The sequence below is a fragment of the Halichoerus grypus genome, chromosome 2 (genome assembly GCF_964656455.1).
Source record: "Halichoerus grypus chromosome 2, mHalGry1.hap1.1, whole genome shotgun sequence".
Taxonomy (NCBI): Eukaryota; Metazoa; Chordata; class Mammalia; order Carnivora; family Phocidae; genus Halichoerus; species Halichoerus grypus.
Window position 1 is genome coordinate 67,324,967 of NC_135713.1, and position 17,189 is coordinate 67,342,155.

The following is a 17,189-nucleotide window of genomic DNA, read 5'->3' on the forward strand; positions in this document are numbered from 1 at the left end:
CTCTCTCACCCAGTGTCAACACACTGTCAATTTGGGGAACAGATTTGTCCTTAAAGGTACTATAGAGAGGACAGCGTTTATAATGCCCTCGCTAGGTCTTTGATACCTAAAAGAGTTTGAAAATGAGAATGCATTGCTCTTTTAAAAGCAGAGGCAGAGGACTTAAATGCCACTTTTCAATAGCACCCAGAGGTTTTGAGAATTAACCAGTCCTGAAAATATATTATGTGCTCTCTGAAGGAAAATTAAAACACAAATCAAAATTGTTGAGGGAAACATTAGTGCCCTCCAGTAGCTGAAGAGGTGCACAATGGCTGTGTTCACAGCCTCTGTAGGCCCAAGGCCAGTAACACAGAAACTACATTTCAATGCAATCTAGCATACAAAGGAAAGGGCAGAGGGTCACCTCCCTGTAGTGGTATCAAAATACTCTACCATCACGCCCTCTCTTTCCAGCAGCTCCCTTGCTCCCTGCCTGAACAGAGAGGTCTAAGGATCTTTCTGTTGGAGCTCTCAAATTCCAAGCCCATTCTCCATTCCAATATGGCAACTCTGTTGTTAGTTACCAAGGTGCCAGTCACACAGCAAGGACTGCGCTGGGAGTGAGTGTGATTTGGTTCAAAGGTAGATTAAGAAAATACCCAGACTTCTTATAAATAATTTAAATTCCAAAGATGACTAGAGAAAGAACCAAGTATGGATGCAGCTTTGGAATGCACCTTGCTAATAAGGAAACAGGATTGGTGTACAATACACATTCCAATAAATCTTTATCTGGGTGTAATGCTGATATAAGCAACTTCTGATTCTCTTTTTGCACCCTTCACAATCACAATGGTACATTTTTTATCCTGAAATTCAATATTTACTCATTCATCCATTCAGCCAACATATATTGGAGCCATACTATGAACAAGACATTGTGCTGGATTCTGTGAGAAAATTCAAAATGAGTAAGACCTGGAGTTTTTACTAAAGGGGCTTACAGTATAGCAGAGAGGTTAAATCCCTTGACTTCTGAAGGGGAAATAATCTTGAGTTTGCATATCAAGTCTGGTTGTTGACCTTGGGGAAGTTTATGGATCTGAGTTCTGGCTTCCTTGTTTGTAAAATGAGGATAATAATAATATATATCATATAGGGTAAGCATGAAGAGGAGGAGACTCAGAGCCACAGAGTCCAGCACAGAAGATGGAAAAGTCAGATCAGTCTGCCTTCAGGATCACCAGTTTAGCATGAGCCAAGAGTAGTCAGGAAATGTGGCTTGGGACCAGACTATACAAGGCCTTGAATGTCAGGCTAAGAGATGTGGACTTCATCTAAAAAATGATTGGGTGTCCCTAAAAGTTATTTTGTGCAGGAGTAAGGACACAGATAAATCTATATTTCAAAAGGATAACTGCATATGCAATGTGATAAAGAAACTGGAAGGAAACTAGAAGCAAAGAACCAATTTAAAGGGTGACTGCAAAAATACAGGCTAAAACACAATGCATACCCTCAACCTAATCATGAAAAACAAGCAAACAAATCCAAATGAAAGGACATTCTACAAAATAATTGGCCTATAGTCTTCAAAAGTGTCAAGGTCATAAAAGACGAGGGAAGACTGAGGAAGTGTGACAGGTTGTTGAGAATGAAGGATTCATGACAACTAAATGTGATGTGGATCCAGGATTGGATCCTGGAACAGATCAAGGACATGAGTGGGAAAACTGGTGAAATTCAAATAAAGGCTAGAGTCCAGTTGATAATATGGTTACCAATGTTAATTTTTATAAATGCATCATGGTTAGACAAGATGTCAACTTTTGGAAAGCTGAGTGAGAGATATTAGAGCTCTCTGTATCATTTACATAACTTTTCTGTAAGTTATTTTTTTTAAAGATTTTATATTTCAGAGAGAGAGAGAGAGCACAAGCATGAGCAGGGGGAGGGGCAGAGGAAGAAAAAGACTCCCCCCTTGCTGAACAGGGAGCCTGATGTGGGGCTCTGTCCTAGGACCCTGGGATCATGACCTGAGCCAAAGGCAGACGATGCTTACCTGAGCCACCCAGGCACCCCAAGCTTAAACTTATTTTAAATAAAAATGTTTTTAGTTTTTAGTTTTTTGTTTTTTAAGTCTAGGCAAGAAAAGATATGGACCTGAATGAGGGTTCTGAGAACTGGGAGAACAAGAAGCAGAATTGGTAAGATATTGGATGCTGACTGGGGTTGGTAGGGTGACGGAGGAGTCATTTGAGAATATGACTCAAGTCTCAGTGGCTGAGCAATTAGTAGTCATTTACTTTTTGGAAGTCCCAGGAAGGAACAGGTTGTAGAGGACGGGTAATGAGTTCTACCCTGCACATCTTGAGTTGTAGATGCAGACAGATTCATAGGAAACTGGATATGAAAGACAGAGAAAAGGTGGGATTGCAGATTTGAGAGTCAACAATATTAAGGTAAAAGAACTATGGGAGTGAATACATTTACCAAAGGAGAGAGAGAAAAGGATGAAAACAAACACTTTTGGGGAAATATCCCCATTTTGGAAGAAGATGAAAAAGAAGTGACCACATTTTAACTCTAATATACTTTCATTGGGGGAAAGCTCATGTTTAAAAATATAATAGATTTGGAGTAAACTGGGGCTCTGGAAAACACCAATTTTATATGCCCATAATGGAGGTAATTAGTGATAAGAATTAAACAAAAACAGAAAAAGAAAAAGAGAAAATCAGGGGTCATTTGTGTGTGCTTTCAAATAAATAGAAAAGCTTCAACAAGTATGTTATTGGATTGATCAAGTTTGGGATTTGAAATCTCAGTGGCATGTTTTAGAAGAATGTAACTGTGCTTTTTACCATTAGCCTTAAAAGTTAAAGCTCCATCTCCCCCAAATATCCTGGCTTCTTGTAGAGTTCCATTATACATTTAGAAGAATAAAAGATTGCAAAATGAGATGAGAAGGATAGTCTGATTGCCACGCATTTTAGGAAAATCTGCTCAAGAGTAGTATGGTGTTTTAAGTTTTCTTAGAAAAGAGTCCCCACACACATATTTTAAACATGTATGCCCATATGTATGCCTCACATATCATAAGTTTACACTTTGGTGAACCCATTTTGAACACAAATAGCCTTCTGCTTTCCAGCTTCCTGAGGTAGCTGGAGAGTTGTCTATCTGCAAGTCCCCACTTTGTAGAACAGAGTTGCTCCTCCTCTAATTCTAAATGGTTCTTTTTTTTTTTTTTTTAAGATTTTATTTATTTATTTGACAGAGACACAGCGAGAGAGGGAACACAAGCGAGGGGGGAGTGGGAGAGGGAGAAGCAGGCTCCCCACTGAGCAGGGAGCCCGATGCGGGGCTTGATCCCAGGACCCTGGGATCATGACCTGGGCCAAAGGCAGATGCTTAACGACTGAGCCACCCAGGCGCCCCTAATTCTAAATGGTTCTTAATGCCATGGTCCCATAGACCTTGTGCTGGACCTCAGTGGGGTCAGCCAGAACTCCTCTTTGGGATTTGAAATGATAACTGATTATTTAGACTCTATAGTGATGAAACTGCAAGTCATGAAACTTGGAAACTGTCAGCAGCCATGGTCTCTGCAAGTCTGTATTTAAAAATAAGAATACAGCTGAAATGCAGGTTGAAGCTGATGTAAAACATCCCAAAGGAGTTCTGGTGTCATCTGGTTACTGCTTCCAATTGTTGCTGGAACAGAGAAGTATCACTACCCCCTTTCAACTCTACACATGAGCACGTTACTTACTCCCAAAGCCTTCCATCAAACTCCCTTTTGTTGCCCAAGGTAGTTAGAAGTGGATTTGTGTCAGCTGCAACTGTAAGAGTCATCACTAATACTCCTAAGGATTCTGCCTAGTTAAGAGGACTCTGTTCCTCATTCTTCATTTCTAATGAATCCTTGGGCCCTAGGATAGGATTTGTTTGTTAAATTTGAACTCTTAAAGGTAGGGGCCTCCTTCCCTCCTCCCTCCTTCCCTTTCTCTCTCTGTCTCTCTCTGTGTCTGTTTCTGTCTCTTTCTTTCTCAGTTAGCATTGGGGCCAAGTATGGCATCTGATATCTAACCTAGATCTGGAATTTGGACCATTTGAAAGCATCCTTCTATCTTCAACATGACTCCGCATGTGAAGTTTGGTTTTCAGAAGAAACGGTCTTATTTTTAAACACAAAGAAATAAATGCGATTGGTAGTACAGGAGCAAAAGGAGCTTTAGAACCAACCAAAACTACATATGAATCTCTCCTTGCCACACACTAACTTTGTGACCTTGACTAAATTGCTTAACCTTCCGTACTTCTCATAAAAACTAACAATGAATAGTTTCTACTGTGCCAGGCATTGTGCTAGGCATTTCACAGGTCACCTTTACAAGGCAGCTGCTGTTATCCTCATTTTACATATGAAAATACTGAGGTTTAGAAAAGTTAAGTCACTTGCCAAAAGAGAGGGCATGAAGGACCCCAGAGTCCACACTTAACCACCAGGGGACATTATACCATACCCATCCCACAAGAATATTGTGAAGATTAAGATATTGTAGGTACTGTGTCTGGCATCCCATATGTGGTGGTAATAATTATGATTTATTCCCAAGAACCAAGTCTCTCTTTTCCTCTTACCTCCTTGTTGTATGTCCAACTCTAAGCTACAGGAATCAAACACTGATTATTTTGAAAAACAGGGGCGCCTGGGCGGCTCTGTTGGTTGACTGTCCAACTCTTGGTTTCGTCTCAGGTCATGGGTTGTGGGATCCAGCCCCATGTCGGGCTCTGCATTCAGTGCAGAGTCTTCTTGTCCCTCTCCCTCTGTTCCTTCCCCTTCTCTTTCTCTCAGTTGAAAGAAAGAAGAAAGAAAGAAAGAAAGAAAGAAAGAAAGAAAGAAAGAAAGAAAGAAAGGAAATGAAAAGAAAGAAAAGAAAAGAAAAAAGAAAAGAAGAGAAAAGAAAGAAAAGAAAAAAGAAAAAAAGAAAAGAAAAGAAAGACGGACAGATAAATGCAACAGAATCAGATGCCACTTGGACAGGATGTTTTTGTTGTGTTGTTTTAATGTTCACACCATGAAATAATAAATTAATCCTTCTATAGACAGCAGCTACCCACTAAAGGTAGGTTAATGAGCAGGGCCACTAGCTAACTACTGTACTGTCCATGAGATGGGCATTGATCTTCTCTATTCAGAAAGACCACAGGCCCCAGAAGAGCAAGGCGGAGGAGGCCCACTTGGCTACTCAAGGAATTGATTCTCGGCTTCCCCCTACACTGCTTCCTGTCCTACCTCTTCACGCCCTTAGGTTTGCCACTCCTGCTCCTGTTTGTTTGAGCCCAGAGAATCCATGGCTTGTATTGGAAAGAGACATCTTTCCACAGCTAACCAAAACAGTGAAGAAAATAAATGGTACGCGCTCATGTAATCAGGCAGTTTGTCTCTTTATGTTAACAAATTAAATGATGAAATTCTTCCTTTGTCCACTACAGGCTAAATTGGGCCTTCTTTCTTCCTACTTTGCTCAGGGACTTTCCCCTCAGTCTTGCCCCTAATATAAGTGAAAATTAAAAACCTTCTTTCCAACACTCAATATCAAATACTTTCTCTGTGTGCTCAGATCTCTGAGACAAAGTTTTACTGTTACCTGATTTCACACATGAAAGTTGTCTATATTCCTCTTTCTAAAGAAATAAAAGGAGAAAATGCAATTATAGGTTCTGTCATAGAATCTACAGCACAACATCAGCTCACTATACCTGTCACATAAGCACCTTTACATTTCACTGGTGGCCACAGAGATGACAGGGCAAAAATAGCCCTTATTCTTTTTGCCCTTTAAAAAAAAAAACAGGACTTGTCATGGAGAGGGTTTTTTAAATTATTATTATTAAAATCTCCTTTTCAAGTTTTCTAGGTCAAATTAATCACTGAAATTTGACAATGATGTTTTTGGCTACTCTACTATGGATTCAGGCAAACTAGTTAAATAAAAATTAAAGAAAAATTATTTTTATCATATAGTACTATTGCTTATTCTAACAACATTATTCTGAAATATAAATTTAAAAGTCCTGTCCCTGACACACTTATGGATAAGTGTGTTTACATGTATGTATCTGGGTCTGCAACAGACAATGCATTTAGCGTCTGAGGCAGCACAGTAGACTACAATATTGTACTAGGTGCAGGGAATATTAATTTTCATGAGACTCAGTTTACTCATTTGTAAAATTGGGATGATAATGTCTTACAGATTTAATATCAAGATTAGCTATCATAAATATAACATATCCAGAGGCATGCAATATTGAGTGAATGTTAGCCCTTGATATATGGCATATGTTTTATGTGTTAATAGTACCTAGATACACAAACACACATAACACACATATACACTAAATCATCTAAAGGATACAGTCAGAGACTCAAATGTGGAATTACTGATTCTGCAAACCTCATACAGCTATTCAAGGTCATTCAAGAGATGCTTCAGCGTCTCCACCCTCAGCAAACAGGAATCCTCTTAGAAGGTAGTGTTAAAATTCACCGAGGCTTCAATGATTTGGGGATGATGACTTTCAGAGCCAAAGAACAGGAGCAGAGATATTTGCCACCTTTATTCTGCTCATCTCTAGTCAAAGCTAATAGTGCTATTCACTTTGAGAGACCCTAAACAGTTCTTCACATTTGGACTGTGTTTGTGCCACCATTAAATCGACTCCCTGGGAACAAATGGATTAACGAATCCGCAACAGGCATGTCTTTTGTCCATTTCTATCAGCTTGGGCTGGCACTGCCTTTCCTTTATTGGTCTCCAGGAGAACATGTGACCCAGTGGGCAGGTAACTAACGTGAGAGTCCTAGCAGTTAACTTCATTTTTCAGTATTTCCTCCAAATTTGCTCCTAGAAGAGTTCATGGGTAATGGGGTGAGTTTTTGAATCAAAAGGACTTAAATTGGAATCCCAGGTGGACATGTCATGGACTGAGTAACTTTAAAAAGGTTATTCAACTTTCTGAACACCAATTTCCTCATCTGAAATATTTTCTGCCACAAAGGCTTGTTCTTACAAGTCCATGTTCATGTGTGTAAAGCACCTGCTATACACCTGGCAAATAGTAGCCGGTTGTTAGCGGTTTATTTCCTAAAAAATACCACTAGCATTTCTATCTACTCTAAAACCCTGGGATAGGCAACTGCTGAATCTAGAAACATTCTGCTCTAACAGAACAAAGGCATAAAAGGTAAATGTCCTCAATAAGGAACACTGACTACACATTTATTAATCAAAGATTGTGTTGACACAGCTATTGAAAAATGATTTTTGCATTCACTAAAGCCATTTATATTTAATGCATTAGATAAAACATTCGACAAATGTTATATTTAGATTTAAGTAATAAGGGGACTTTCTACACATCTGCTTTGCTTATCTAATACTCAAGCATAGCTAATAATTTCAAAGAAGGTGGATTGCAATTAACCATCAGTTTCATGTCTGTAATACAGGGATAGCAGTTCTTATCTAATACAGTTGTCATGAAACTTAATGTCAATAAAAGTGCTAATAAAATTTGAAACACTTTATAATTTGTGAGTTTTTCTACCATTAAGTCAACAATGGTTATTTTTCTGACAGCAAAGTACCCAGTTCAGTAATTTGCTGATTGTCATCCCAAATTACGTTGATTATTTACACTGCAAAGTTTAAAATACATGATATTTTAAGTAGTCAAAAACAGATCACAACAATAAATATACCTAAATGGTAAAATGTAGCAAAACACTATCCCATACTTCAAAGAACATCCTAGTTTCTAAAAAGTCAAAGTTATAAAATGACCAAAAATAGCTAGATTTGTAAAAAGTAGATCAGTGGCTGATGGTGAGTCGAATTCTTTCGTTTTGCAGTATTTATGTGTGCAATGTGTTGAGCAATCACTTATACAAAGCCCCAGATGACCAGTGAAAGGTGCAAACAACATTCTCTCTGCTCTGCAGAAGTTAGACACTCTTGCACAACTGTTTTGTGATCTCTTCTCATCTTGAAGTTTAACAATTTTTGGCTTGTATGTATAATCCAATGTCTAAAATCTGCCAATTTAATCAAACACATCCACTTATCTACTCAAATTCCCAGGAACAATTATAATGATAGAAGATTTATTCTCTAGGCCCACTTAAAAATGTGATGCAAGGGGCGCCTGGGTGGCTCAGTCGTTAAGCGTCTGCCTTCGGCTCAGGTCATGATCCCAGGGTCCTGGGATCGAGCGCCGCATCGGGCTCCCTGCTCGGCGGGAAGCCTGCTTCTCCCTCTCCCACTCCCCCGCTTGTGTTCCTGCTCTCACTGGCTCTCTCCCTTTGTCAAATAAAATAAATAAAATCTTAAAAAAAAAAAAATGTGATGCAAACTATGGATCCTCTCTGCATATATACACACATACAATTTTGCAGACTGCTTCAGGAACTGACTGACCACATAGCTGAGATTAAGCATTCTTGATATAGAAGTAGGTGTACGGTTGGAAGCACAGGAAAGGCAAATTGTGAATTCCATCTACGTCACATTTGTCTTTATATACGTTGTGACTAGCACAGTGGTGTGACAAAGTAGGTTCTCTGTAAATATTGGATCAATAAAAGATTGAGTGAAAAATGAGGTAGAAAGAATAGGCAGAGGATAGCAAAGGACCCCTGATTCTCTATTTTATGAGGGAATAACCAAATTTTCCCCTAAAAAAATGCTCATTCCCTGTAAGATTGACATTCTGTGAAGCTCTATTGATACTCTCTTAGCACTGCCACCTGACTCTAGGGGCTTAGAAGAATTAACACAATTTCACATAGTGACTGACTTATAGCAAAGAAGGAAATTGTGTCTGGGATGTATGAGTCTCCAGAGATCACAGGTCTGACTTGGTTGAGCTGAGTGATGTGTTGATTCTTGACTCATTCACAGGTAACATTCTTGTTCGCTAGCAATGACATCACAGCCATTCCCTGCAAACCACAGAGGACTGAATATTCTCTCTGCCCACTAGGACTATCTCACAGCCCCTGGTATGTGTGTAGAGGAAGTCACTCATGAACTCACTGTTCTCTCTTTTGGGCAGGGACATTTTCTGAGGTGATATTTTAACCACATCAGTTGTTACACCCACCTAATTGTTTGTTAATAGCAACCAGCCCAGGAATCTGTGTCAGAACTACCTATTCTCCTTATGCCATTGGCATTCTAAGGAAACCCAAATCCACAGAGAAGATGTAGACTGGCTGTTGTTTACAAAGGTCTACCGTGCAGAGCTGTGAACGTGAGGAGAAAACAGAAGACAAAGATGTCTTTGGAAAGTAGGAGAGAAAGTAAGGTTTCCCCAGAGACCGGCCACCATGGAAGCTTCTCCTTCCATTCTTCATCCTTCCCTCATTTCCGACACAACAGCACATCATATTTCTAACTCACTCAATTCCTCTGGCTACTGAAAATTACCAAGGCAAACCAAGCAAACAGCAGTAGGTGTAAATAAGACTCTGATTTGTCCTGATTATTTGAGTTGTACGTATCAATTCTATGCAAGAGTAGCAATATTCATTTCATACCCCCCCAAAAAATGCCACAAAAATGACATCCTAAAGTCCTGGTGGATATAAACCACAGGCTGACGACTTCTGTGATCAAACATTAAAAGCAGAAACTTCTCTCTCCCTCACTGACTTTTCACACACTTTATTTTTCTCTTTTGCAAATACTCAGTCATTTCGTTTTCTCCAGGCATTAACACCTATCCACATGATGGTGTTTAAAATCCAGTAGGCCTGGAAATGCTGGTCTCTTCCTCCCTCTATGCCCTCCAATCTCTACCACCATTCTCAGTTGCTGACTCCAAAATGGCATGAGGCTAAGAAAATAAAGAAGTCAAAGGATTGTGTCATTTCTTAGCAAGTGTCATTTTCCCTTTCATTGAAGATGTAATTTAACAGCTCAAAGTGAAAACTGAAAAGAACGAGCAATTCCTTTATTCAGGACTCTGTAGAAACATAACAATATTAGGCAGCTGCCTTGAGGAGACACAGCAAGCTTATTTATTTTAAGAGGCAGTACAGAGATGGTTGGAAAAAAAAATAAACCTGTGTGTTCCTCCAGCCTCTTGGATTGTTATAATTTTAATGTGATATACCCTTCTCTCCATTATGTTCACACGTACATTCTTATGTGGATTCAATACCACAATATCACTAAATGAAATTGCATCTGGTAGTCCAATGCACAGGGTCTAAAGACTTCATTTTATTCCTTTCCATTTGAAGATGAAAAGTTCAATAATTAAGTGACCTGAACCATATTAGATATCCTACCACTATTCTAACAACTTCAGTTTTAAAGCTCCTGCGCATGGATATCACTGCCAACCTGCAGGGACAGGCTGCAAATGACCTTGGCTTGGGTCAGTCTCCAGAACACACATCCTCAGGGGATTCCCACAGGTCTGTCAGCCTCTCTTCGCTAGTGTCCTTGACACAAAAAACTGGCTGTATAGCCCTGGCCAGGCTCTCAGTCTATCTAGGAAAGTAGAAGTGATTCTGTCAATAAAGCTCATCATACATAAATACCTGAGGATGTCCCAACAGACCACCTGAAGAGCAAGTTCTGAATTTCAAAGACGTGCTTCCTGATTCTATAATTACAGAGCTGATGGTGAAGTCCCAGAAAGCTCCCGGGGAGCGAGGAGGAGCTTAAATGAGAAGGTATGCTCCTGGTTATAAAACAATGCTGACTGCAGCTGTGTGATCTAAACTTTGAAGATAAAAAAGACACTTTATAAAAGCACAGGCTCTTGGCTTCATATTCAACATGTCCAGAAAAACAAATTTAAAAGGTTTTGTACCATTTAAAGATATTCAGGGAAAGCAGGCCATTCAGAAAAGACTTCTCTAAATTTTTACCCAGCTAATGATGGACACTTATTTATTAAGCAACCTATTATAGTGAATAGATCGAAGTATTCCATGATAGACACTATCAGATCCAGTGATAGACACTGTACTAAGCATTAAGTGTATAGAAATCAAAATCAAAGTCTAGACCTCAAGAAGTTCAGTGTATAATTTGGAAAAAAAAAAAAAAGTTACAATCTAAAATTCACCAAATTTGTCAAGGATTCCGTGAAGTCATTTCCAATGACTGACTGTATAAATTGTATTATATCCATAAAGATAGGACATACTGATCTAAATGAATTATGGAAAAGCTTTGCTAATGAGGATAAATAAAAATGCCAAGTTTTGATATTGCACAAGCCAAAGAATAGTGGTTATTCTGAGAACAGTACAAGATTCTAGTCACATTTCTGGTACTACTTCATCATTTTGGCTAAGTGTTTTAATATTTCTGGCTCTGTTTCTTCAGCCCTTAAAATGTTATAAAATATTTCTAAAGTTTATCATAGTACTAAAATAACATCTATGTATTAAACATGGGATATCATAAAGTGTTTCACATCTTAAACTTTTACTACACTTTTTGATGATTCAGAAGGTTAGTGATCACTACAATGTCAACGTAAGTGGAGATAAATGCACACTTGGATTTTGGTTCATTTTATTTGCCACTGTGTTGTGTTAAGCAACTATATCAGTCAGGGTCCCAACAAGAAATGGTAACATATTCTGGAATATGCCAAGGAGCGTCAAAATGCTATTCACACAGCTGTGGGTCAGTGTAGAAGAACCACAAAGGAAGAGTGCAGTAACAAGAGAGGGGTTAATAGAACCCGAAAGAAGAGAGCTGTATAAAAGATGCCACTCCTAGTCAAGGGACCCAAACACCTGAAGCAATCCTACAGAGACTCCCAGTGGTAAAACCAAAGTGGAATCCATAGCCTTCGGAGGTAAAGACCAGGATGGAGAAAAATGAAGAGAATCTAGGGTGATATCAGAAGATATTTAGAATGGTCTACCTTTTTACCCCACCAGTATCTACTCTTATCCTTTATCCAGATAAGAAGTGAGTCATCCATTATGGAAAACAGTATGGCGGGTCCTCAAAAAATTAAAAATTCAACTACCATATGATCTAGCAATCCCATCCTTGGGTATATATCCAAAGGAAGTGAAACCAGCATCTCAAAAAAGATACCTGCACACCCATGTTCATCACAGCATATTCACAGCAGCCAAGATATGGAAAAAAACCTAAATGGCCTTTGATGGATCAAGGAAATGTGACATATATAGATACAGATACACAATGGAATATTATTCAGACTTACAAGAGAAGGAAATCCTGCCATTTGTGACAACATGGAAGAAACTAGAGGGGGTTATATTAAGGGAAATAAGGCAGAGAAAAACCAACACTGTAAGGTATGTATCACTTATAGGTGGAATCTAAAAATAAATAAAAGCCAATTTTTTGGAAACAGAGAGTAGAATGGTTGTTGCCAGGGGCTGGAGAAGAGGAAAATGGGGTGATGTAAGTATAGATTTCTAGTAATAAGTTTTAGAGTAAGTTCTGAGGCTCTAATGCATAGCAATGGTGAGTCTAGTTTATAATACAGGTATACTTGAAAGATGCTTAGAGTAGATCTTTATCATGCTCACCACAGAAGGAAAGAAAAGAGTAAATAATGTGAGATGACAGATGTATTAATGATCTTGATCTTGGTAATCAGTCCACGATGTATAAGAGTCATCACATTGAACACTTTAAGTATATATAATTGTATTTGTCAATTCTTCCTCAATAAAGTTAAAAAGAAGTTTTTAAGTCATGTGTCCCCAATACAGATGTTATACAATATCTCATTAGTTAAAGCATTAGAAAAGGCTGATATCATTAAGTCCCACTCAAACCTAAAATCTTAGTCACCATTTGTGTCCATCAAATGAAGAAGAGGAGAAAAGGAGGGAAGAAAAAAATATAGAACAAAACATAACTGCTAGAATTGCTGCTTCTGTAGCTAGTCATGAAACCTGAGTTGATAATCTTCATCCCATCCCATCCCATGATTCCGTCATCTCCACCAGGACTTCAACTAGGCAAAAACTTTACCTGATGGTGTGGCCCAAACTTCTAGTTCTACAAAATCTAAGGTTTTAGCAGTCTTAATTGGATTGTTTTAGTTTTTCCATTGACCGGAACTATTGAGTATAGATTGTTGACTGTATAAGAAATTCCCCATTAAATCCCCTGGGTCCCCTTCAACTCTCTGCCTTCAATGATTATCAGAAATCATGTTTCTTCCTGGTAATTGGGACAATCACCCCAGACAGAACAATGATGCTCTTCTGTGCCACAAAGAAACCAAAATCACCAGAACATCCAGTATGTCACAACAATGACTGCTTGCTGGTAAAATAATTCCTCCTTTCTACTTTAAGCTGTCCAAACCCACCAAGGCCTAAATTGCAGAGATAGGGAGCAAATGTTTCCCAAATGGGTTGTTACGTGTAATCGTAAGACCCTCTCTTCTTCACTTTTTGGTTCCATGAGGCACATAGTCTCGCTAACAGAGAAACTAGTGTATGAGTAACTAAGAGCAATGCTTTTCTGGTATCTGCATCTTATCACACAGCATCTCAACTTCACAATGTGTTTCCTAGCTAGAAATGTAAATGAACTTCTAGCAGACCATCCCATCATTCTATGGAGCCAAGTGCTTCTCAGCAAAGCAAGGGCTGAGACCATGGGTGTGTGCCTGTGTTTCTGCACTTACTCTACTGTAAAATGTGATGTGATGTGATGTAATTTGGTAAACCATGCTAGATGTGATGTAATTTGGTAAACCATGACAATGAAGAAAACATTCCTCAGACACATGGATGGTGGGTTGAGCTTTCCTGAAATATGAATCTACCCTTGTAAGGAGAAAGCTATGCCCTCCCTATCTAGAGAGTGGTCAAATATAGCTAGTATGCCACCAGGTTGACTGCTGGTCCTCCCTTGAAAATGGTGCCTGGGGCACCTGGGTGGCTCAGTTGGTTAAGCATCCAACTCCTGATTTTTGGCTCAGGTCATGATCTCAGGGTCTTGACATCAAACCCCCCAAGTCAGGTTCCTTGCTCAGTGGAGAGTCTGCTTGAGATTCTCTCTCTCCATCTGCCCCCACCCTGCACTCACACTCTCTCTCTCTCTAATAAATAAATCTTAAAAAAAGAGAGAAAGAGAGAGAGAAAAGAGAAAAGACAGACAGACAGACAGACAGACAATGGTGCCTTAGGAGTTCATTGTTTTGGTATATATGGTTGATGGTTGATGGTTTGGGTGGTCAGGAGTGGCAGTAGCCAACTGAAGGGAAGACCACAAGTTTGAACACATGCATAACTTTTATCCCTGCCACTCTAAATACTTTGTAGTTGGACTCATTGGGTTAGAAGTAGGTGACTGAGGAAAAAAGATTGCCAATCAAGGGAAAGAAATCTTGTCCACCTCTTCAGTGGATGTCCTCTGATGTGCGCTATATGGAACATGAGTATCGTCATATGCTGTACCCATTCTGAGAGATCCATTCATACCTCTCTCTCAGAGATCCTTGCCACCAATTTTTCAGCATTGTTATCTCCAAAGCCCTGATCAGTCCACCAGCCTGTTAGCTACTGCCCATGAGCCAACTATATGTCTATACTTTAGCTGTCTCCATTTTCACACAAAATAAACAACCACAAGTTCTGATCCTATGGAGGATTTCTGTTCACTGGTGTCTTCCAGGCCACCCTGAGTGGGACTGCAGTGTAGCAGCCAAACTCTTCTTACTGGTGCAGACATACTATACAGATAGAAGTACAGACTGGGCTTATGCTTTTTCTCCTCAATCCACAAGTCAGGAAACCAATATGGAAGTTTTTCCAATGACTAAGTATATGTTTTACAACTGGGAAAAATAACCTCAGGATGGGTTCCTGGTCCCTTTGGACACACCTTTAGACAGACAGTGTGCAGGACTCCATATCACCTGAGCTCCATAAACTCCTTATGACTTGTGAACTACCACGTCATTTCGGGTCTCTAAGGGTCTTAAGTTCAGAGCCAGTACCCAATAAACCCTGAAGAGCTGAGTTCCATTTTCCTGCATGCACAGTCACCCTGGAAAATGGCTCTAGGAATATCTGAAAAAAGGTTTGTGGGTTTGTTTCACAGTTGTTCCTCAAAGGGACTTTACTTCACCTTCACTTAAGGGACTCTGGGGCTATGCACTGACTTAGGAAATGGATAAATCCCACTTTAGGTAATTGTTTTCTTCCTAGGCAGCCCCCCCCTTTTTTGCTATGTATTTCAAATGTTTCAAAAAGCATTCTATTAGGCTGCCCATCTATATCATTTCTAAGGAGAAATTGCCAGAAATTCCTGCAGGTCAAAATCCTCTAATTACCATTTTAGACATGATTTTATTGTAGTAATTGCATTACGACCTGTTCTCTACAACTCCATATGACATTCCCATTGAGATAAAAAACCCAAATCCACTAAAATGTCTCTACCTTGTATATGACCAACAGAGAACTGGCAATTCAGAAATCTTCAAAAATGGTGGTGTTCTCCTTACCAATGATTTCCTAATGCTTCAGGGAAGGCAGTACCCTCCACATTCTCCCAGAGTGGTGATCGAAAGTGGCTGAGTTGGTTGCATATAAAAAATCCATTCCGGCTTCCTATTTCCTGCAACATCAGACTCCTACCTCTTCAGAATGCAGGCATGGGGAAGAGCTAGCATTTTAACCTTATTAACTGTAAGCCAACTTTGGGTACAGATTTAGATCAGTCAATCCAGCAAACTACTCATGCCTCTACCAAGTGTTGAAGCCAAAATGTTATATTTTGAATTCCAGTGGGTACTCGCTTCCATGAATTTATCCTTCTCTGATTGTATTTTTTTATTATGTTCAATTAGCCATCATTAGTTTTTGATGGAGTGTTCAACAATTCATTAGTTGCATATAACACCCAGTGCCCATCACCACACATGCCCTCCTTAATACCCATCACCCTGTTACCCCATCCCCCCACCCTTCTCCCTTCTGTAATCCTCAGTTTGTTTCCTGGAGTGCAGAGGCGCTCGTGGGTTCTCTGAGTATATTTTATCACTGTTGCTCAAACACCCCAAGAATTCACTCATAGCTTACTTTTCAGGTTCCCAATGATAGAGAATGGCAAGGCCATTTTGCTGTTTTGTGGGGTTTTCTGCAACTGTATTTCTTTTTCACTTAGTTTTTTTATTGAGATATAACTTCAAAAATACATCATGAATGGTATGAAGAACTTTAATATAACCTTTACCTAGATTCAACGAGAATTAAACTTTTATCCAAGTCATAATTTTGTTCCTCTTTCTCTACATAAACATATCCTCATTCCCTATTTTTTTCTAAATTATTTGCCATTTGAGGACACTGCAGACATCATGCACTGTTACCCCAAAATACTTCAATATGTATTTCCCAAGAGCAAGGACATTCTCTTACATAAGTACTATACAATTACCAAAATTAGGAAATTTGATTTAGATACAACATGTTATATAATTCATTATCTGTATTTGAAATTTGCCACTTGTCTCAATAATATCCTCTACAGCTATATTTTCCCAGATAATGAAATATGTATTGTTTGGAAATAAATTTCTCTTTCTTTTTTTATTATTGTGTTAAGAACAGTTGTGAACTACCTTAACAAATTTTGAAGTGCACAATCCAGTATTGTTAACTATACACAGAATTTTGTACAGCAGATCTCTATAACTTCCTCATTTTATACAATTGAAAGTTTATATTCAATGGATAGCTACTCCCCATTTCCTTCATCTCTAAGCCCCTGGCAACCACCATTCCACTCTCTGTTTCTAGGAGTCTGAGTATTTTAGATACCTCACAGTAATGGAATCATGCAGCATTTGTTATTCTGTGACTAGTTTATTTCATTTAGTGTAAAATGCTCCACATTCGGGTGCCTGGGTGGCTCAGTTGGTTAAGCGACTGCCTTCGGCTCAGGTCATGATCCTGGAGTCCCAGGATCGAGTCCCGCATCGGGCTCCCTGCTCAGCGGGGAGTCTGCTTCTCCCTCTGACCCTCCTCCCTCTCATGCTCTCTGTCTCTCATTCTCTCTCAAATAAATAAATAAAAAAATCTTTAAAAAAAAAAAAAAATGCTCCACATTCATCCACGTTATCATATATGGCAGGATTTCCTTCTTTTTTAAGGCTGA

General features: G+C 39.1%; 1 long non-coding RNA gene across 2 annotated transcripts in view; it reads right to left on the reverse strand.

Annotated features, from left to right (window-relative positions):
- LOC118534691 (uncharacterized) overlaps nucleotides 1-17,189 on the reverse strand; it is a 78,820-nt gene that overhangs the window by 38,661 nt on the left and 22,970 nt on the right. Inside the window, exon 1 of one of the 2 annotated variants that reach the window (XR_004916837.2) lies at nucleotides 4,630-4,979. The exons of the other annotated variant lie outside the window; for it this stretch is intronic. This is a non-coding gene — a long non-coding RNA (uncharacterized LOC118534691). Of the gene's footprint in view, nucleotides 1-4,629; nucleotides 4,980-17,189 lie in introns of those variants that run through there. 2 annotated transcript variants of the gene reach the window in all.